This window comes from Sciurus vulgaris (assembly GCF_902686455.1).
Source record: "Sciurus vulgaris genome assembly, contig: HiC_scaffold_562_arrow_ctg1, whole genome shotgun sequence".
NCBI lineage: Eukaryota > Metazoa > Chordata > Mammalia > Rodentia > Sciuridae > Sciurus > Sciurus vulgaris.
In genome coordinates this window covers 1,215,812-1,239,902 of record NW_027632463.1, presented here as the reverse complement: position 1 = coordinate 1,239,902, position 24,091 = coordinate 1,215,812, and the positions used below count along the sequence as shown (strand labels likewise).

The 24,091-nt window shown below is 41.7% G+C and overlaps 1 pseudogene across 1 annotated transcript; it reads left to right on the top strand.

Moving 5' to 3' along the window:
* Nucleotides 1–5,446: 5,446 nt before the first annotated feature.
* Nucleotides 5,447–8,779, top strand: LOC306652739 (sorting nexin-19-like; annotated as a pseudogene). The gene is made up of 2 exons: nucleotides 5,447–8,485; nucleotides 8,671–8,779. The product of its transcript is annotated as a sorting nexin-19-like (transcript).
* The last annotated feature ends 15,312 nt before the right edge of the window (nucleotides 8,780–24,091 follow it).

The following is a 24,091-nucleotide window of genomic DNA, read 5'->3' as shown; positions in this document are numbered from 1 at the left end:
ACAGGATTGAAATACAAAATATAATTAGAAGCTATTTTGAAAATCTATACTCCAACAAAACAGAAAACCTCGAAGACATCAACAAGTTTCTAGAGACATATGAATTGCCTAAACTGAACGAGGAGGACATACACAATTTACATAGACCACTTTCAAGTACTGAAATAGAAGAAGTCATCAAAAGCCTACCAACAAAGAAAAGTCCGGGACCAGATGGGTTCTCAGCCGAGTTCTACAACACCTTTAAAGAAGAGCTCATTCCAATACTTCTCAAAGTATTCCATGAAACAGAAGAGGAGGGAACCCTCCCAAACTCATTATATGAAGCCAATATCACACTGATACCTAAACCAGACAGAGACTCATCAAGGAAAGAAAATTTCAGACCAATATCCTTAATGAACATCGATGCAAAAATTCTCAACAAAATTTTAGCAAATCACATACAAAAACATATTAAAAAGATAGTGCACCATGATCAAGTTGGTTTCATCCCAGGGATGCAAGGTTGTTTCAACATCAGGAAATCAATAAATGTCATTCACCACATCAATAGACTTAAAGAAAAGAATCAAATGATTATTTCAATAGATGCAGAAAAAGCATTTGATAAAATACAGGACCCCTTCATGCTCAAAACACTAGAAAAAATAGGGATAGTAGGAACATTCCTTAACATTGTAAAGGCCATTTATGCTAAGCCCATGGCTAATATCATTCTAAATGGTGAAAAACTGAAAGCATTCCCCCTAAAAACTGGAACAAGGCAGGGATGCCCTCTTTCACCACTTCTATTTAACATCGTTCTTGAGACTCTAGCCAGAGCAATGAGACAAACCAAAGAAATTAAAGGGATACGAATTGGAAAAGAAGAACTCAAACTATCCCTGTTTGCTGATGACATGATTATATATTTAGAGGAACCTGGAAATTCCACCAGAAAACTCTTAGAACTCATAAGTGAATTCAGTAAAGTAGCAGGTTACAAGATCAATGCTCATAAATCCAATGCATTTTTATACATATGTGATGAATCTTCAGAAAGAGAAATTAGGAAAACTACCCCATTTAGAATAGCATCGAAAAAAATAAAATACTTGGGAATCAATCTCACAAAAGAGGTGAAAGACCTCTACAATGAGAACTATACAACACTAAAGAAAGAAATTAAAGAACACCTTAGAAGATGGAAAGATCTTCCATGTTCTTGGATAGGAACAATTAATTTTGTCAAAATGGCCATACTACCTAAAGTGCTATACAAATTCAATGCAATTCCAATTAAAATCCCAATGACGTACCTTACAGAAATAGAGCAAGCAATTATGAAATTCATCTGGAAGAATAAGAAACCCAGAATAGCTAAAGCAATCCTTAGCAAGAAGAGTGAAACAGGGGGTATTGCAATACCAGATCTTCAACTCTACTACAAAGCAATAGTAACAAAAACAGCATAGTATTGGTACCAAAATAGAAAGGTAGATCAATGGTACAGAATAGAGGACACGGACACAAACCCAAATAAATACAATTTTCTCATACTAGACAAAGGTGCCAAAAATATGCAATGGAGAAAAGATAGCCTCTTAAACAAATGGTGCTGGGAGAATTGGAAATCCATATGCAACAGAATGAAACTAAAACCATATCTCTCACCATGCACGAAACTAAACTCCAAATGGATTAAGGACCTCGGAATCAGACCAGAGACCCTGCAGATTATAGAAGAAAAAGTAGGTCCGACCTTCAACATGTCGGCTTAGGACCAGACTTCTTTAACAGGACTCCCATAGCACAAGAAATAAAAGCAAGAATCAATAACTGGGAGATATTCAAACTAAATAGCTTTCTCTCAGCAAAGGAAACTATCAGCAATGCGAAGAAAGAGCCTACAGAGTGGGAGAATATCTTTGCCAATCATACTTCAGATAGAGCACTAATCTGCAGAATCTATAAAGAACTCAAAAAACTCTACTCCAGGAATTCAAATAATCCAGTCGACAAATGGGCTAAGGAAATGAATAGACACTTCACAGAAGAAGATCTACAAGCAATCAACAAACATATGGAAAAACGTTCAACATCTCTAGTAATAAGAGAAATGCAAATCAAAACCACCCTAAGATTCCATCTTACCCCAAATAGAATGGTGATTATCAAGAATACGAGCAACAACAGGTGCTGGCGAGGATGTGGGGAGAAAGGTACACTCATACATTGCTGGTGGGACTGCAAATTAGTGCAGCCACTCTGGAAAGCAGTGTGGAGATTCCTTAGAAAACTTGGAATGGACCCTCCATTTGACCCAGCTATCCCACTCCTTGGCCTATACCCAAAGGACTTAAAATCAGCATACTACAGTGATGCAGCCACATCAATATTCATAGCTGCTGAATTCACAATAGCCAGACTGTGGAACCAACCTAGATGCCCTTCAATTGATGAGTGGATAAAGAAGCTGTGGTATATATATATATACAATGGAATATTACTCAGCCATAAAGAATGATAAAATAATGGCATTTGCAGGCAAATGGATGAAATTGGAGAATATCATGCTAAGTGAGATAAGCCAATCTCAAAAAGCCAAAGGAAGAATGATATCACTAATAAGTGGATGATGACACATAATGGGGGGAGGGTTAGTGTTAGGGTTAGAGTTAGGGTTACGGAGGGGGGCAAGTATGGAGGAAGGAAGCACTGTATAGAGGGAAAAGAGGGGTGGGAGGGGTGGGGGAAGGGAAAAAATAACAGAATGAATCAAACAACATTACTCTATGTAAATTTATGATTACACAAATGGTATGCCTTTACGCCATGTACAAACAGAGAAGCAACATGTATCCCATTTGTTTACAATAAAAAAAATATGTTTGCCTAATTAAAAAAAAAAAAACAAGAAGGCTGTGCAAAGACTCAGACACTAATCAACACATGTTTAATCAGAGTAATGGGACTGGTTCTTTTAAGGACTGGAGGGAGGAGGTCACAACTTATTAAAGGTTTTACATTGCTTTACTGAAGGAAATAAAAAGCTTCAGCACAGTACACTCTAGCTAGCTCATTTTTTCTCTCCTGGATTCCACATGAATTATAGGTGCACTGGGTCATCCATCCACTGCCTCCAGACCTAGCGACAGGCACTCATCAACTACCAGGTGACTTTGAGGAAAAGGGGCGGACCCAGAAGCCTGTGCTCACCAAGTTTGCAATGCTGCATCCCCACCACAGGGTCCACAAGTCCACTCCAAGCAAGAGTCCTCCCAGCTTGTCCCCACACTAGGCCTCCCAGGCTGCACCACAACCCGTGACCCCTGCACCCATCCACTATTCTTGGACCACAAAGAGGCCCATGCTCCCAGCATCCACATATCTCTGTAGGCACCAGGAACAATAGCACTTGCAGCACCACCAGCGCCCACCTTCCACCACAGTCAGGGCCAAATTTTGCTGCACACTACTGTTGGAAGAAATCCTAGGTCCTGGCTGGCAGCAGTGAACATCTCAAGGAAAACTTGTGGGGAGGAGTGTTCCACTTCAGCTACCTGGGAAAGTAAACAACGGCCCCAAGTTGATTCAGTGTTACCAAGAGAACTCATATAGGAAACTGGTGGTCTGATCCCCTGTGGAACATTTTGATTAGACAAGAAACCTATAAAATGTATACCTGTTCCCACAATAAACAAGTTTGAAGGCTGCTCACCACAAGCCTGCTTCCACTCAACTCCCAGAGTCTGGGTATTGAATCCGCACCCTTACCCTGAGTATAAGCTAGCCAGGCATAAGTGAAACTGCACAGACCAACATCAATATAAATGGAAAAATTTCAACACCTTGACAAGATAAACAACATTTGGTGTCTCACATGCACCTCGGGATATTCAAAACAGCTGAAGAATTAAAGGAGTGTATTATTGGGCCCTTAGAAAGATTTGAAACCTGGCATTCAAGACAGCATTGAGAAGACTGGAATTATGCTTGTTGAAGGTCAAATACTGTGTAATATCACTTACATTAGGTATTATTATTCTTCATTCTATGAAAGGAAGGGAAAGAAGGAGGGATGGTGAGAATAAGACAAAGAGGAGGAGGAAGAAAAGGAGGAGATAGAAGGCAGGCAAAGGAGGACTAACCCCATAGTGTTCCTTCTACACAGTCAGGATCCCTGCTAAAAGTAGCCCTGTTCATGCTTAATAGTCTGCTACTGCTATTATAAATTTTTAATTGTATCTTTGTGCTTATGTTTTATGAGTGAATTTCAAAACAATAGACCAGACCACATGAATGAACACAACACATACATGTAACCACATGTGAACGATTATGGAAAGTAACATTGCTATAAAACAACTCCCCAAGAAAAATGGAGATATGGTGTGACGTGGAAGGAGGGGGAAGAAAATTGTTCAGATATTAAAAATCTCCCAGTATATTCTTTCCTGATAAAAATGGGTCCTGGGGAAAAGGGCAGACACTCAATGCTGGGCCCTAAACCTTCACCTTCCCACATGGCCAATGAGTCCTAAATGACTAGGGACAAGATGTAAGTACTTATCCCTCAGGGTCTGGTTTTAACCTATACAACTAGCCCCTGAGAGTCAAAACTGCACATACATGATTTCCAATGATTGCATCATTCTCATTTTACCCTATAAAACCCAAATCCCCTCTGTAACTGATGGCCATTTTTTTCTCACCTGGAAAGTGGGCCCTGACAGCACCAGAGTCTATGAAGGATAAAGCCTTCTCTGAATCCGTTGAGGTCTGCTTCCTGTCCTTTCGAACTTACAGCACATTCATCTGTAATATGCATCTGACCTCCTCATGCATATTAAGGAATTTTAATTTCCATAAGCACAAATGTCCAGTGGGTCAAAACTATGGGAGCAGAGAGGATATGGGGTATAAGATAAGTGTATTCCATCTTCCAATAAATACACACAGGGAGGTTACTGAATCCCAGGACAACCATACTGGAGGGGGGGGGGTGTTCAATGAGAACTAGATTCAAATGCAGAAGTATAGCAGTGTATTCTTCACCAAGACCGAGGAACCCTATCTTCTCCTTTGGCACTCATAGTAATTCATTGTGACAGCCCACCTCTCCAGTTGAGGATGTGAAGAGAAAGGGAAAGCAGGGCAATCTTCAGTCAGGTTCCTTTGAGTTCTTTCCAACTCACTAACATATCAATGGTAGAAATTGTGAGCAGTAACCAAAGTGTATTGAAAACTATTGCATTTGTTTGTGATTCATTTTAAGTTTTCAGGAATGAATAAACTAAACATGGGTGTGTGATCTATAAAATATGTCTTCTTGTAATTTTCCATTTTCAATTGACATTGAATAATAAGTGATGTTAAAAGTCTTACTAAGGGAAGTCGTCACCGGCGGCCGGCCGGCCGGCAGCCCTGGCCCGGGTTGGAGCTGCGGAACGCGGTCGCCCTAGCCGCTCAAGCCTGCGGTGGCTGCGGGCTGCGACTGTCGGCGGGGGGGACCCCAATGAGTCCTCTCCAGGCGGGGGCTCAGACTGGACGCGGGGCCACTGGCTACGTGTGACCCGACCCGGCCGCTGCATCGGCGTTTGTAAGTGTGGGGGCCGAGCCGGGCCTGCGCCGCGCTCCCTGAGGCTGCGGAGAGGCGCTCGGCCCGGGGCACTATGAAGGCCGCAGAGCTTTCCTCGGAAACGGCATCTCCGCTGGGAGCGGCCGGCTGGCCAGCTCTGTCGGCAGTAGTGAGGGGGAGAAGCAGAGCTGCCGCTGTCGCTCTACAGCGCCCGTAGGGCTTCCAGGGCGCGAAGTCCCCGCCGGTTCTTGTATCTGGAACACAGTACCTGTCTCCATCCCTGACGCTTAAGTAAAATAGAGGGCCGTCATCCGGGGGAAGCCACTGAGCCATGGAGGCCGCCGTAGTGGCCCCTGTCCAGGAGACCGCCGCTGGATCTTTATGTAATCTCAGTAATCTGTGGAGTAGCCAGAAGCTGATGATTGTGGGGGTCTTACTTGGCTGGCTACTAGTCATCCACCTTCTGGTCAATGTGTGGCTTCTGTGTCTTCTCTCAGCATTGCTAGTGGTGCTGGGAGGCTGGCTGGGATCCAGCTCCATTGTGGGGCCTTCAGGTCGACTACATCTGGAGCGCTTCATCCCAGTGGCCACCTGTCCTCCGTGCCCTGAGGCAGAAAGGCAGTTGGAGCAGGAGATCAACAGCACCATCCAGATGATTATTCGGGATTTTGTGTTATCTTGGTATCGTTCGGTAAGCCAGGAGCCAGCCTTTGAGGAAGAGATGGAGGCAGCCATGAAAGGGTTAGTGCAGGAGCTTCGGAGGAGGATGGGAATGGTGAACAGTCATGCTCTTGCCCAAAGGGTTCTGACTCTCTGTGGTTGTCACCTGCAGAGCTACATTCAGGCAAAGGAGACCACTGCAGAGAAGCAGAGTGGTCCAGTACAACCTTCCCAGCTCTGGGAGGCTTACTGTCAGGTTACTGCCCCCCATCCTGCTGTGCGCAGTCCTAGTACAGAGGTCACCTATACCCGTGGCATTGTGAATTTGTTGCTTCAAGGGCTAGTGCCCAAGCCCCACTTGGAGACTAGAACTGGACGCCATGTAGTGGTTGAACTCATTATTTGCAATGTAATCTTACCACTGATCAGCAAGCTGTCAGATCCCGACTGGATCCACCTTGTACTTGTGGGTATCTTTTCCAAGGCCAGAAATGATTCAGCAAAAGTGGATAAATCACTCTGCCCACCCAGTTCCTTGGAACAGCCCTCCGTGCCCACATCTCTGCCACTGATTGTGGCAGAGGTAGAAAGTCTGCCAGAACAAAGAGCTCCTTCTCCACTAGAAGCCCCAGTGCTCCTAAACTGCAGTGAGCCAGGCCCTTCCCCAGAGGTTGAAGAAGGCCATGAAGCTGTAGAGGCAGAAATGACTGGGATACTTGAAGAAAGAAAAGTAGGAAGCAACTCATCTCATTTCCTACAACCAGATATTCGAGGCCCCCTGTTCTTATGTGAAGACTCAGAACTGGAGTCTCCACTGTCTGAACTGAGCAAAGAAACCATCATGCTCATGACCCCAGGCAACTTCCTCTCTGACAGAATCCAGGATGCCTTATGAGCCCTAGAGGATTCCCAGGCTCTAGAGCAAAAGGAAGGTGAGGGAACTGAGGGCAATGAAGGAGTAGAGACTGAGGAGGGTTCAGGGACAGAAGCAGGCATACTGGTCTCCATGCTGAACTCTTGCCCAGAGATCCAGATTGACACAGCAGACAAAGAGGTAGAAGAAGGAGAAGTCACCTCTCTTACAGCTTTGTTGGAGGAACCAAAAAAGATCCAGCCCCTGCGACCCTCATGCTTGGATAATAAGGATCTCATCAATGATGTGAACTCCCTTGATCCAACTCTGCCACCAGTTACACTTTCTTCCTCTCCACCTGGTCCTCTCAGCTCCACCACTTTCAGCTTTGAGCCCCTGAGCAGTCCAGATGGCCCAGTTGTCATCCAGAACCTTCGTATCACTGGCACTATTACTGCCCGAGAGCACAGTGGCACTGGATTCCACCCATATACACTCTACACTGTGAAGTATGAGACAGCCTTTAATGGTGAGAACAGCAGTGGCCTGCAGCAGCTGGCCTACCACACTGTGAACCGACGCTACCGGGAGTTCTTGAATCTGCAGACCCGTCTGGAGGAGAAACCAGATCTATGAAAGTTCATCAAAAATGTGAAGGGTCCTAAAAAGCTCTTTCCAGATCTCCCATTTGGGAACATGGATAGTGACAGAGTGGAAGCCCGAAAGAGCCTTCTGGAATCATTCCTCAAGCAACTCTGTGCCATTCCTGAAATTGCTAACAGTGAAGAGGTGCAGGAATTTCTTGCTCTGAATACAGATGCTCGCATTGCCTTTGTCAAGAAACCATTCATGGTCTCCAGAATAGATAAGATGGTGGTGAGTGCTATTGTGGACACCTTGAAGACAGCATTTCCTCACTCTGAACCCCAGAGTCCCACAGAAGAGCTGAGTGAGGTGGAGAATGAAAACAAGACCCAGACAGAAGGCAAGAAGGCTAGCAAGTCCAGACTCAGGTTTTCATCCAGTAAAATTTCTCCAGCCCTGAATGTAAATGAAGTACATGAAAGGATTCTCTATTGTCTTCAGGATCGCAATGTGGAGTCAGAGATCCTATCCATGTCTGGGATGGAATCCTTTATTGAAAAGCAGACAAAGTTACTGGAAATGCAGCCAACAGAAGTTCCAGTAAAAGATCCAGAACAAATCTCCAAAGACTATGTGGATGATTGCTTGTCAGGTGCAGCCATGCTATCCCAGGACCTCAGTAGCAGTGATGCAGGTACAGAGACAGAGTTAGCTGACACAGCTCTGGATCTGATCCTCTTGCTGTTAATGAAACAGTGGAAATGGCTATGTACTGAAAACATGCAGAAATTTCTTCGTCTTATCTTTGGGACCCTAATTCAAAGGTGGCTAGAAGTGCAGGTAACCAATCTCACATGTCCACAGCACTGGGTGCAGTACCTCTGACTTCTTCGGGAATCTATCTGGCCTGGCAGAGTTCTTCCCAAGTTTCCACGGCCAGTAAGGACTCAGGAGCAGAAAGTGGCTACTGAGAAACAGGCTTTGCAGAGCCTAATGGGAGTCCTGCCAGATTGTTTAGTAGAAATCCTGGGGGTGAATAAATGCCAGCTGAGCTGGAGTCTAGTCTTGGAGTCACTACAGCAACCCCTCATCAACAGGGTTGATGAGGCTGATCTGGCTGGTGATGCAGGTGTTTCCTTCCTTCGTCACTGCTGGGCACTTGACATTTGATTTACTGCCTTGGAGACATCATCCTAGAATTCTTGAATCTCAGTGCATCTGTTGAGGAGTCTGCCTCAATCACTTCTGCCTCAGATACCCCAGGCATCCCTAGGAGGATGGGAGTCTCCCCTTAGCTAGGGGTTATTCACATGTTCTTCGCAGGTCGAGAAAGAGTTACTCACCCAGAGACCAGTCAGGATGCCTATACCTCTGGAACCAGCTTAGAAGGCTTAGGTCTTGGTGGCTCATTTCTCCCCCCAGTCTCACTCCATTTGTAGCAGGTGATGGGGTATATATGTACAATCGCATGCATATTCACTTCCATGACTTTTTTTGTGGTGTTTGGACTGTTGCTAGTGGGTAGATCCTGTGTACTTTGGAAAACGAAGCTGTGAAATAGAAAAAAAAAAAAAAAAAGTCTTACTAAAAAAGTATAATGCTGTTATTTCTGTAATAATAAATTCAATTAAGAAAAATAAAATGCACCATTACATATAAGGAGATCTCAGAATCCTTCTGTAAACTGGGGGGTCATCTTCATACCTAGAAAATTGGTGCTCCTATGCTTGATCAATGGACCTCGCTTCAGAATAGAGGAAAGCTTGCTGATCCAAGCTTTCTTTACTGTCCTGCCTCTGTCATTATGGGTCATGAGCGTATAGTAATGACAGTTATTTCCTTAGCTGGAGAATAATTTTATTAATAAAATTAAATAAGTGTTTAAAGAAAGTATAGACTTCTTGCAAAACTTGTACTGAAGGGCTCTCCAATTTTGAAAATTTCCATTAACCTATCCAGCAGAGAGATGTGCATATACTTTTGGATTCTAGAAAAAGTTTTAAGTACAGTTCCACCATGCTCTAGCATCTAATTAGGAATTAGAACTTCTTTCAAGGGAAAAACACACTTTATGCATAGTTATGTACTGGTGGAGTGAGAGAGGTGCCCTGGAAATATCTGAGATAAATGGAGAGATGCAACTGGAGAAGAAAGTGAGGGCAAGTTTCTGAAGGAGGCCTTTATCTCAGGTAGGAATGGACTGGGGGAAGATAAGTGCCATGATGAGGGGTATGTTTTAGAATAACTGAGCAGGTTAAACATTGCTATGGATGGTAGCATGATGTCAGATACCTAAAGGAATCACTGATGCAAGCATTCAATATAGGCAGTCAGTGTAGATAGGTAATGAGGTCCTATCCTGAAAGTGAATGTCAGTTAGGATCTGGGATGTTGAAGTCACTCTCGGAGTTATTGAATTGTCAATGCCTCCAGAGTCCTTCCCCCACCCTTACCAAGATAACGTGCCCCTTCTCAACCTATTGCTAAGGTAACCTGTCCCAAGAATTGTTCCTTATTGCAGGGAATTGTAAAAAATGCTAATTAATGCCTCCAGGACAGCTATTTCCTAGGTTACTACACCTTGGCCCTTCAAACCCACCTGCTTCTCAGCTTTTGCACCTGCATTTCCTGAATCTACAGAGGAAGGAAAGACATAAGGAAGAAGAGAGCTGAAAACCAAAACATAAAATCAGAAAGATGCTCTCACTTCTGGGGATACCAGGACATCAGCTATGTCCCACTTTTCCCACTTGGGAGAAGTCTATGTTACTATTATTTAAATCAACTTTGTTTCTCACACATGCCTTGGTGAGCTTCGCTAATGTTCAAACTTGAACATTTGAGGAAGCACAACAGCTCACTGATAACTGGGGCTTCATCAATGCTCTATGCCTTTTAGGGTCTTAATTCTTATGTCACACCAGTGGAACAGCAGTCCTCACAAGGATTGAAGCAGGAATTCTTGCATTTTTATTCACATCTATGTCCTCTATTTCTAGAACCGTCTCATCCAGAAGAGTTTTATTTTAAAATACAAAAGCAGTACATTTCCATATGGAAAAATAAATTTCAAGAGTCATAATGCAGATCACCTACCTACCTATTCCATACTGTCTTTAAGAGAATTACAAAACTGGTGCTTCGTCTTACACTAGCCTCAGAGACAGGCATTGTTCCTTGTACTACTTTACAGATGCAGTGAGACCGCCAATGTTACTCCTGGCAATTGTCATGGTCACCTCCCTCATCTATGCTTATCTCACTGCCCAGGCACCAGGAAGCCCCTGCACCATGGGTGAGTGAGATGAGATTTGGCATCTGACCTAGGCTCCAGTGACATCCCACCACATGTTTATCACCTTTGGACCACCAGATTACACAATCTACACAGCAAATACCAGGAGAAGACTTTGTGAACACACATCCAACAATGGTTGCTTCCATGAAGCAAAATCTCTATGCAAACATTCACCAAGACCCTTCCCAGAAATCCCATGGATACCAAGTCACCTGAATACACAGAAAGTAGACAGCAACTAGTGAGAGGAAAGAACTAAGGAAGACTTTACCATGGCATCTTCTTCCTCACTCCATTCCCTAATTGTAAAAGTGAGAAACAGAGGCTACAACAGAAAAGACTCTGAGCTCGCATATAAAGTAGGAAAAGATGAAGTGCCCTGATTTCTTATTTGGATGACAGCAATATTCTACATGATTTTCAAAGCTTATGTGCCCCTTTGGGCTCCCTGGGCATCTTTTGCCTGCTAAAAATGCACCCACCACTGTCTACTTAACTCCTGTCCTCCTTGTTTCCAGACTAAGCTCACCTGAGCTGCCCTGAACCAGCTGCTCACCCAAAATTTTTTGAGCCTGGAGACTAGGTTTTAGGGGTCCAATGAGGTCCATGCTGCTGGCACCAATCATTTGCTGGACTGCACTGAGCAACACTTGATTCCACAGGACTCCATCACTTCAGGTCCACTCAATTTTATAGGCTACTCCCAAAAGTTGGCCTCCACTTGGCTGTGATTTGCAGAACCATACCTACTTCATACCCTTGCTTCACTGCATTCTGAACACTTGGTTCCTCCTCTTCTGACCTATTTAACATACTGGAGTCTCATGTTTTCCTTCTAGCCCTGGAAACTTCTGATGTCTGGCTTGATCCACTTCTGCCCACATCTAATAGCATCCCAATGACTCTGCCCTTCTTTATCCCACAGGCTCTTCAGTCAATCTCACTTTTACACCTACCATCCCTTCCCAACTGGCTGCTCAAAAACTCCTGTAGAACTCTATCTGAATGGAATGGAAGGGGTCTTGCAGAGTTGCTCATTGGTATCATACACTGATTAGGTCCAGGGACAAATTAACTTGGGGTCTGGTCTTATCAGCAACCCATATCGCCAATGAATGACCTTGAATCACTTTGCTCATCTGAGTCAGTCTCACCATTTAAACAATACAGCTGATGATAATACTTTATTAGCATAAAGGTGAGCACAATTTGATTGCTATCTGTGTGTCAGGCAGTGTATGGAAGTAGAGGAGATACAGGTGAGCAAATAACAAGGTCCCTGCCCTGCTTGTGGATTAGTCTAGCCTGTATTAAAAATGTGTATGTTTGCACAGGAACTGCCCTTTGCTTTTCTGTAGCCCTGTGGCATTCAGCTTCTTCCTTAGCCTTCCAGCACTTGATGGGCATGGCTTCTTGGCAAAAAGTATCATCTGTGTTTTCCTAACCAGCTAGTCCAGGGCTTCTAAGAATGAGGCATGATGTGTTTCTGACCATGACCTTCTTTCTTAAAGTTGGGTCTCAGAAGGAGAGACTCTAAAACAACCTCTGTGTAACTACTGTTTATTCTGTAAGACTGACTCAATTCAGGGGAGACAGGCATCCGTTGCAGATATACGCTACAAGTTGCAGAAACAAATATGGGTGATTTAAACAAAAACAATATGTTAGAGGACAGTGGAGGGATAACAGGAATCTGAGGGTAAAGTTCAAGAAAGGAGGTGCTTGGCTGTGCCAGGTGAGCTCAAAGTCCCAAACACCTGCATCAATCTCCATAGATGCTGCTGGTTCATGACAAAATTCTGAGTGTTTCTGCTATCCCCTTATCAGTGTTCAGGTTCTAAATTTCCACAGAAATTTTCTGATGGACTGGGTGTAAGTACTAGGAAATTCTTTTCATTCAACTAGGAATTGAAGGATGAGTAGAAGTTTTCTAAATGGCAAAAGAAAGGACATTCTAGGTAAGAACAATATGTAAGCTCCTACAAAGAAACTGGGGGCCTCTCAGAATCTCAGTCACACTATGCCAGGTGCTTTCTTTGTAATGTCATTCAATACTCAAATCTCTTCAAAAACAGTGGTAATATTTTGGAAAACAAATTGCATTGTATTATAAAAGTCCCAAAGGCTCTTACAAAGAATTCAATGTATATAGCAGAATATACTGGAAACCTGGTCAGGGGATGGGAACCACCAAAAGCCCAGAACCCCAAGTGCCAGATTAAAGGTGACATTATTACTGTTGACCTTCAATTCACATATATGGAGAAATGAAAAAGGGAGGGGGCAGAAAAATATTTGATTAAAATGAGATAACATATGTATGATAATTTTTACTTATTGTTTTAGTTGTTGAAGGACCATTATTTTATATTTTATATTGGTGATGAGAATCAAACCCAGTACCAAACACATGCTAGGTAAGCATGCTACAACTAAGCCACAACAACATAACTATGGTAATCTTTAAATAGAGTGATTTCACAAATTCAGATGAAAGAGAAATAGTTGCTAACTTTATATATTTCTTTTGTGACCAAAACTACTATATGATACAGAATCATCTAGATGGTGTCATTAAATTCTTGATATAAAAGTACACTTTAATAAGAGCATTTTCAAAAAGACTGGTCTCAATGTTGCAATCTTCCTGCCTCAGTCACCTAAGCCCCTTGGATTAGAGGCATATGCCAGTGTGCCTGGCTATTTTAATTTTTTATTGTTTTAGGTGCTGGGGATGGAATCCAGAGCCACACACATGATAAGCACTTGTTCTGTCACTGAGCCACACATCCAGTCCCAAATCTGTCATTTTGAAGTACTAGTAACAGATAATTTTTTTTTTTAATGTAAGGGCTCCATGGAACAATTGAGTGTGTTCTTGAGTTAGGCCAGAGCAACCAGCTCTGCTGGGGTGTCTGTGCAGATGAAATGCCACATGGTTTCAGGGGGCATGGTTGGATGGGAAGCAAGCAAGGATAGATCCAGGATTCTGATCTGAGTGAACCCTGATGGGTTGTTTTGGGAGGTCAGGCAGTAATGGTCAGGTTGAGACAATGTTCTGTCATGTGTGCAAAGGAAGAGTGCATTTGGGAGCTTAAGCACTGAGCCACATCCCACTCCCATTTATTATTATGAGGAAGGGTCCGGCTAAATTTTTCAGGACCTTGCTAAGTTACTGAGGATGATTTTGAACTCCCAATAATCCTGCCTCAGCCTCCCAAACCATTATAATTGCAGGCATGCACCAGTGTGCCTAGCCCAAAGCAATTTTTAAAGTTATTTTTCCATGCAAATGTGGATTTACTTAAACTTATACTATAAAAATATACATATAATATTTTGACTAATGTGAAAGAAATTTAAAAGAATGGGCATATGCCATTTATATATACAGAAATACCACAAACTAAGAGAACTGTACTTTAGTGAACAATTGTGACTGATAAAAGTCTGGATACTTATGGACATTTGGACATTTGAATTATATATTTCCTCTTACATCTTTTGTCTGGACTTATCATGGGAGACTGTTCTGTCCAGTGGAACTGGCACAGAGAAAGGAGACACCACCAATCTTTAGTTGACGAGATTTATTGCATCCTCCCTGTTTTTCTGTCTCCTTTGTTCTTCACTATCCCTCCTACCCTCTCCCTCCCTCCTCCCTCCTCTCCCAGGCTCCTAGTTTATCGGCCAATTATAGCAAACTTTCTCTCACACAGGAGAGCATGCAGAGGAATGTCAGCATAGCACTATATGACTCACAAGCTGTCCACCCGCTGCATGATATTAGATAACCAATCCTAGAGCCTGGCGTTAACACGTCATAAGTCTCCAAGGAACTAGTAAGCAAGCAACCTATTTGGTTACTTCCTTATTTTGGTAGCCAGTGCCCTTTGGCTCACTGCCAGGTGTCATCTTCTCCATCATGGCCCTCAACAGGCTCCCACTTTTTGTTATAAAAAGAAAAGGACAGTGACTGTGCCTGTCTTAGGTGCCAGAGTCAGACTTTATCCTTACCAGTCATTGGGAGTCAAACAGCTGTTGGCATGCTTTGATCCCTGTTTTAGGTTGGTATAAAGTCCACCCTGTGCTTACCCATCTTTGACTACCAGTCCTGTAATTGGGAGAGACAAATCTGTGGATCAGAGCCTTGGTCCATGGTCATAAGGGCTTACTGTACCACTGAGTCTTATGTCTTTGATGACTCCTTAGAGACAACAGATATCTGAGCAGCAATAATAACAGCAAGAACAACAATCCCATCATAGCAAAACTTCCAATCCATTGTATACCAAATTGTAACGCTGACTGTAAGAAACTAATGGCTTCTGGCATACCTGGGACCTTGACCTGAGTACTATTTACCACAAACATAGAATTTCTTAATAGGGTAGTCAAATTAGTAAACTCTTCAGTTCATGTCCCATTAAACATGCTTCCAGGCTGTTTGGACAGATTTGCGGAATCAGTAATATTAGAATAGAGTATAGGGGTAACACATAATGCTTGGGAATGCACTAGACAGCCTGTCATTGCGGTAACAGTCAACATGTCCACTTGTTCTTGTAGTAAGTCCACTCATTGGTTTAGGATCAGGATTCCCATGGTGAGATGTGCATTGATGTTTTCCTGGGCTGTCAATGCTTCGGCAGTGTCTCGTGACAAATTGTTGAGCATGTGAGCAGTAGGAAGAGCAGTTCCTAGGGCAAGTCCAGCAGCAGCGGCAGCAGCTGCAACATTGCAACAGCCACTGCAGCAACAGTGATGGCTATAAGGCCTTAGATACCAAAATCTCTTTTTGCTCTCATGAGTAGGAAATTTCACTCACTATGATTTAAGGTCACTGAGACTGGAATAAATTTAGGAATCCTGGTCATCACAGCCAAGGGAAATAATGAAGCATTCCAACAACTAGACACATAACACTCTTGGTTAGCGCAGTTAAGGACCTCAGTATCATTATCATTGTTATTAGTAATGTTAATATTAAACTAAGAACTGTTAGAATGAACAGGAATGGAGATGTGACACATACAGGAATAGGGGGGAAAGATTGATAAAAGGAAGAGTAATTGGCCTCACACCCTGTATAACTATAAATAGGTGTATTACTTCCCTTTACATAGGCTTGCTTTTGACTGCACCTTTGTTGAATGAGAGAGAGATTGCCTCCCTGTATCATGGCAGTTTCTGAGGTGGCTAACCAGAGGAAGCAAAGATTACCTCTTAACTTGAAGTTTAGGCTAGTAATAAGTGACTTAGAGTGGAACCAGCTGGTAGGTAAGGGATACCTAGAAGTTCTGTACTGGGAAATAATTGAGGTAAAGCTTGTGTGCCGTGAGTGATATATCCCCAAAAGTTTTAGGAAGAGCTAACAACAGCAGGCTTACCACCATCACCATCGTTTTGTGTTTCGGTGCCATTTTCTTTCTTATAGATAGTCCTTACCAAGCGCTCCGGGACCCAGATAGGTTGTTGTTGGTCCCGAGGAAAAACACAAACAGATCCTCTCCCCCAAATTAATACTGGGTCAGGTCCTTTCCAGGACCCAGTCAAGATATATTTCCACATTGCTTGTGGATGACCACCAGATTTTCCACTAAAATGTCTATCAGTCACAGTACAGCCCATAGCATCAAAAGTTAAAAAATTGAGGGTGAATAAAGCAAGGTTAAGTCTGTTCTTGGGGGGGGGGGACTAATGCTCCATTTCCCCTTTTTGTTTAGTTAAGCAGATGTTTAAAGTTTGATTAGCCCTTTCCACAATAGCTTGTTCTTGTGGATTGTAGGGCAATCCTGTAGAATGATAGATATTAAACTTTGAGCAAAAATGTTGAAATGAAGAAGTATATACAGGCCCATTATCTGTTTTAACTGATTTTGGCTTTCCCATAGTAGCAAAGGCTGGAAGGCAATGACTGACTACATCTTTTTTTTTTTTTTTTTTTTTTTTTTTTTGTATGGGCCGTAGCAAATATATATCCTGAGTAGGTATCTACAGTTACATGTACAAACCTTAAAGTACCAAATTCAGGGATATGGGTGACATCCATCTGCTATAGATGATTTGGAAGGAGACCTCTAGGATTGACTCCAAAATGAGGAACAGATAAATGAGGCACACAGGCAGGACACTGCTTTACTATATTTCTGGCTTGTTCTCTTGTAATGTTATATTTTATTTTGAGAGTAGTAGCATTGACATGAAAATCTTTATGGAAATTAATCGCTTCTTGTACAATATTAAACACATGAGGATCTTGAGTAGCTGAGTCTGCAGTAGAATTTCCTTGAGTTAAAGGCCCAGGTAAGCCTGAATGTGCTCTGATATGGCCTATATATGAAGGTTCTTTGTGAGCCCACAGAAGAGTTTGTATTTGATAAAAGCATTGTTGTAAGGTAGATTGAGGACTAATGGGTCCAGCTGTCTCAAGCCATGGCACAAGCTGGGCAATATAGAGATTGTCAGTATAAATATTTAAAAGTTTCTCAGGAAATGTTTGTAAGGCAGTTATTATTTATTCTAGTTCAGTTTTTGGAGCAGACTTATGAGAAGTAATTATAGGCTGTACTTTATCAGAAACTACTGTAGCTGTACCAGAGGAGGAGACATATGTAAAGATTGTTTTTGCTGCTGGGATAGGTTGAGCCTTAACAACCTGAGGGAAAATAACAGGATGTCTTTTGAAGAAGCTGACAATAGGTGAACTTGGCAAGTGATTATCAAATGTGGCCATGTTGGAACAATAGACAATTGCCCAATCTTAATTATTGTTAACTAGTATTTCAATCTGTTTTGCCATGTATGGGACAATAACTGTCTGAGGATGAACTCCAAAAACTCGAAGGGCTGTCTTAAGTCCTAATGTAACTAGATTTGCTACCATCACAGGATATGGGGAAACAACAATTTTGGGAGACACTGGCAAATGGATCCATATCAGGGGTCCAGTTTGCCACAATAGACCTTTAGGAGTATATTCAGAATCTAACACTATGAGGTTGAAAGGCAAGGATAGATCAACTCTATCACTATGAGCATTTTCTAAAGCTTGTTCTACTAACCTCAAGGCTTTTCTACCTGCAGGAGTTAAATTTCTGGAGGATGTAGGGTCTGAATCTCCTTGGAGAATATCAAACAGAGGCTTAAGTTGACCAGTGGTGATTCCCAAATTTAACCTTACCCAATTTATATCACCTAAAAATTTTTGGAAATCATTTAGAGTCTTAAGCTTTTCTGTGGCTAATTGAATCTTTTGTGGCCTTACACAGGTATCTAATATTTGATGCCCTAGACAGGTAATAGGGCTGTGGGTTTGCACCTTTTCTGGGGCCACATGTAATTTCCATTTTCCTAGGGTCTCAATAATATTGTCAAATACCCCTAATGAAGTTTCCTGTTCCCTATGAGCCAAAAGAATATCATTCATATAATGGAGACAATAAAGTTCTTTACAATTTTGTTAATCTGTGATATAGCCTGTCCAACATATATTTGACACATAGTGGGACTATTTTCCATTCCCTGGGCTTTAGTCTTGTGGGTCTTTTAGGGCAGTCTTTTCTGAAGTGCCCTTCTTGTCCACACTTAAAGCATGATTTTCCTTTAGTTCCTAATGGCCCCTGAGTTGGCCCATGAAGAGCAGCAACTATTACTTGTCCTGTAATGAATGCGTCACTGATATCCCTGCAGACTTTTATATAGGTACTTAAATCTTTATTTCCCATGGTCTTATAGTTTCTTCACACCTTTTATTTGTTTGCTCATAAGCTAATTGTGTTGTTAAGGACATTGTTTTGAATCCCCAAATACTCTAGCAGCAGTTTGGATTAATCTATAAACAAAATCTGCAAATGGTTTGTTACTTCCCTGAATCACCTTGGACAACTGTCCCTGTAAGTCTCCTGTCCCTTGAATTAATTTTCAGGCTTTAGTGGCAGCAGCAGCAATTTGTGCATACACCCCAGGATCATAAATAATCTGCTGTTGAATACCTTCATAGTTTCCTTCTCCTATTAGCACTTCTACATTTCTTTGGGGAAAGCCTGTGGCACCATTAGAGCATGCCATTTCTAATGAGGCTTCCTGCCATGCAGTTTTCCACACTATAGTACAGCTTTACATAACCCTGATAGTACAGCTTTACATAACCTTTTCCAATCTTCTAGCACTAGATTTAGTCCCAATACTGATTCCAACATACTAATTGTAAATGGGGCCTGTGGACTGTATGTAGCCACTGCTTCCTTAAAATTTTTTACTGTTTTGAAATCCAGAGGTTGGTGGAATCTTGTCCATTTTGGTCCTCTAGCAAAGGGAAGAACTGTGGGACTGCTGAGGTTTCCTTAAGGGGGATTTCTTCTCCCCACGGTGAAAAACCCATCTGATTTATAGCATGAGCTCACTCCTCCCAAGGGTACTTTGGGGGATATAGGGGGCAGGCTGCTTGGGGGGAAGCTGCTGCCTCCAGGAAGGGATTGGTATTCTTTTCCAGTATAACTGTTGGAGGTGACCGTGTTCTTGATACTCTTTCTAATTCTTCCCTAGTAAGCCCCTCTTCCTCTTCTTCTTCTTTATGAACACTTAGTTGTTCCTTTATCTCTTCCAGACACATTTTTCCTTCTTCTACTAAAATTTTTACTCTGCCTTTCTCAGATGTTAGACACTCCTTAATGAGCTGCCACATGGGAAAAGTACCTCTAGGCAATGGGGATTACTTTTCTGTTTTGATAGGATCCTCTTTATGATGTTCCCATTGTGGAATATTTAGAATTCCTTCTTCCAAAAACCAAGGACTAACCTTAGCCAGTGTGGTTACATATGCTTGTACTGTAGATTGTTTTACAGCAGTTCCATTAGCCTTAAGTAAATCATGTATGATTCCTATGATTTGATTTCTTGAGACTTGTGACACCATCCTGGGTTATGTAGACTCCCTTCAAATGGGTTATGTGGCCTCCCTTTACTGGGGTTATGCAGACTCCCTTCAAATGGGTTATGTGGCCTCCCTTTACCCGGGTTATGCAGACTCCCTTTACTGGGGTTATGTGGCCTCCCTTTACCGGGGTTATCCTATAGTTTTCCTATAGCTTACCTTAAGTTACTTAGTTTTTCTATAGCTTACCTTAAGTTACTTACCTGGGAGGACACAGAAGGAAAAAGAAGTTCCCAGTGTGGGCCACCACTTGTTCCATCTAGTGGAACTGGCACAGAGAAAGGAGACACCACCAATCTTTAGTCGATGAGGTTTATTGCATCCTCCCTGTTTATCTGCCTCCTTTGTTCTTCACTATCCCTCTTCTTTTACCCTCTCCCTCTCTCCTCCCTCCTCCCCCAGGCTCCTAGCTTATTGGTCAATTATTGCAAAGCTTTCTCTCACACAGGAGAGCATGCAGAGGAATGTAAGCATAGCACTATATGACTCACGAGCTATCCATGCGTGGCATGATATTAGATAACCAATCCTAGAGCCTGGCGTTAACACGTCATAAGTCTCCAAGGAACTAGTAAGCAAGCAACATATTTGGTTACTTCCTTATTTTGGTAGCCAGTGCCTTTTGGCTCACTGCCAGGCGCCATCTTGTCCAAGACGGCCCTCAACAGGAGACAACCCCAAAACACAGAATGAGTGAATGAAGAAAATTGAGTCAGGTTATATGTACTTCTCAGGCCATAAAGACAATGTAGGCCAAATAGGATACAAAGGTCATAGAGGCTAAGGATGACAATCAGGCAACTCAAAACAGAGATTTTGCAGGAAATAGAGGCTTCCAATGTCATAGATTATATTCAGGCCACAGAAACTATGCACACCATGAAGGTTGTTCAAGTTATAAGGGGCTATGCAGATATGGAATAAAGGGTATTTAAGCCATGAAAACTACTCAGGCCAGTAAGGCTACACAGACCATAGATGTTAAGTAGGTCACAGAAGTAGTTAGTTCCTTTTTTGTTATTAACACCATAAAGACTACTTAAATTATAGAGAGAATACAGTTCACAGAGACTATTCAGGTCACAAATAATATTCATACTATAGAGGCAACAGAAGTCATAGATGTTGTGCAGGTTGCAAAGTCTATGCACATAAAAGAGGCTAATGGATATATGGAGGATTCTCTGGGAATATGGTAAGACATAAATTCTCCATGTTTATGAACATTAAAGAATGTGCACAGGGGATATATATAAAGAAATTTATAGAGACAACATAGGCAATACTGCCAACACAGGGCATAGAAGTTAAACAGGACATAGAGGGTATGAAACAAATACAGGTTACATAGATAATATGGATTATGATAGTGGTGCAGTCTACTGAGTACATAGAGACTACTCAAGTCATAGAGAGTATCTAGAAGTAGAGGTTATGCATATCATAAATACTTTGAAATTCACATATGATGCTCAGGCCAGAGAAGCTAAGAACATCATGGAGACTATAAATTTTTTAGCCTAGTTAACTCATAGAAATTTCTCATGTAAAGGAGACAATGTAGGCCATAGAGATGTCAAAGGCCATAGAGATGTCAAAGACCACAGAGGGTACTCTGTCAATGAAGGGAACAAGATTCTAGAATCTATCCACATTATAGAAGCTATGCAGGTTTTATATGATGCTCAAGTTATATAAGTCAATCAAGTCATAAAATTTACACAGACCATTCAGTTTATATGAGTCATAGAGGACATACAGAATATGGAGGCTAAGCAGGTCATAATTGCTACTGAAAATATGGAGGTTAATTGTGTAATTTAGGTTATGTGGACATTGAGACTACACAGAACATAGAGGATACATGGGTCACAGAATATATGTAGGATGCATGTAAATACCATTCAGGCTACTGAGGTTTTGTAGGCCATAGAGGCTACACAGACCATAGTGGCTATGCAGGATATAGCAATTTAAAAAATCACAGAGTATAATATATTTAAGGAGAATTCTTTGGAAATAGTAACTTTGCAGAATAAAAGTGGTAATAAGTTTGTAGAAGATATTCATGTCATACTATAGATGCACATTATGAGTGCTTCTCAGATCATAGAAGCTAGGCAGGTAATAGGAGCTGTACTGATCATTCATGCTACCCAGGTCACATAAGTTCCATAGGTCATAGTGACTATGCAGATCGTAAAGGCTACTCAGGATGTAGAGCTTATTCATGTCATAGAGTTCAGGCCATAAAAGGTACTGAGTTCACAGATGCTATATATATTATCAAAGAATCTCAAGCCCTAGATACAATATAGGTCAAAGAGAATACTCAAATCATAGAGACTACATAAGCCATAATGACTTTACAGGCAATAGAGGTTATAGTGTTCCAAAAGGCTACATTTCTTAATACTGTTCTTATTATAGAAGGTACTGAGTCAATTAAGGTCACTTATGCCATAGGATATAGGTAGATCAAAGTAGCTTCTCAGATGAAAGGCTAAAAAATCATAGAGGCTACTGAGGTCAAAGAGACTATGAATATTTTAGAGACTATTTGGGTCATTGAGCTCACACAATTCACAGAGGTATGCAGAAGATAGAATACTCTGGGGATGGAAGCTAAATAAACTATTGAGAATACTCAGGTCATAGATTTTAAAGGATCATACAAGTTACAAGATGACAGGACATGCACTTCATAGAGGATACTCATGACATAGAGTTTTTACTGGTCATAGAGTATAAGCAAATCATAAATCTATTAATGTCCTTTAGGCTACTCAGGCTGTAAAGGTTTCACTGGTCATGGAGCCTCTGCAGTTATTAGAGGCTAATGAAAGCAACCAAACTATTCATTCCATAGTGATTACTCTGAAAACAGTGGAGTCTAAAATCATAGAGGATACTGAGGTCATTTAGGCTATTCATGTTATATAGTGACAGAGGTCATATAGGATTCTCAGGCCAAAGAATTGAAGCACATCTCTGAGGATACACAGGTAACATAGACTATGAAAGTCACTGAGGTTTTATTGGTTATAGATACTGCTCAGTAACTAGAGTCTACAAATGTTCCAGAAGTTCCTCAGGATATAGAAATTATGCAGGACATCGAGAATACTCAGGTCATGTAGTCTATTCAGGTCCTAAGAGATGCTCAGGTCATAGAAGATGCACAGATCATATCAGCTATGCTCATCAGAGAGGTTATGGTAGTTCTACTGATACTGAGCTCCACAGGGGTACTCAAGTCAGGGAATATGTGGCAGCAACACTAGTAAGGTCATTCAAGGTATGCAAAAATTTTCACCTTTTAAAATAGATGCTATACAAATTGTAGAATTTTCTTAGGTTAAAGAAGTTCCAAAGATACAGAGGCTACACAGATCTTAGAAAAATAGTCTCCAGTCTTAAGAGACTACAAGGGAATATGATATTCATTCCATAGAGGGTACACATACATAAAACCATTATAGGAAATAAAGGCTAGCGATTCATAGAGGTTATGCTAGCTTTTGGGACTCTGCATATTTTACAAGTTACTCAAAAAAAAAAAAAAGAAACTTTGTAGGTAACAGAGCCTATACAGATCATTGAATATAACTAAGTCATAGAAGTTAAATAAGCCATAGAAACAAACCAGATCATAGAAGTTATACAAGTCATAAAATCTATGCAGGTAATGAGTCTACTAAGTTAATCTAGGTTAATAAATCCAAATAGGCTAGAGAGATTATTTAGGCTATTCTATTTATAAGGAGTATACAAGTCATGGAGGCTTCTAAGGTGATATTTGTTTCAAAGATCATAGAAAATACACAGTGAATAAATTCTCAGACAATAGTAACCACAAGGTTACAATCTCTGTAGAGGTCATAGGAAAACTGAAGCCTTAGTACCCCTCCCAAACTTCTCCATCCCTTCCCAATCCACTAGACCTGCTGGGGAATAATTACATGCAGCAGGACAGAGGTGGGGAAGGTGGCCATTATGTCTTGCATGAACAAAAGAGGACAGTTCCACAAAGCAGGACTGGAGGACTCTGTGGACTATCAATCTTCAGTGGAATTCCTTCTCTTGGACAGAGTTGTTTAGATCAAGGACATTGGGGCCAGAACCCCAACACTCCCTGGCTCCTCTGCTCCTGGGCGACAATATTCATATCATGTTACTTGAAAAGCACAGGCCCTT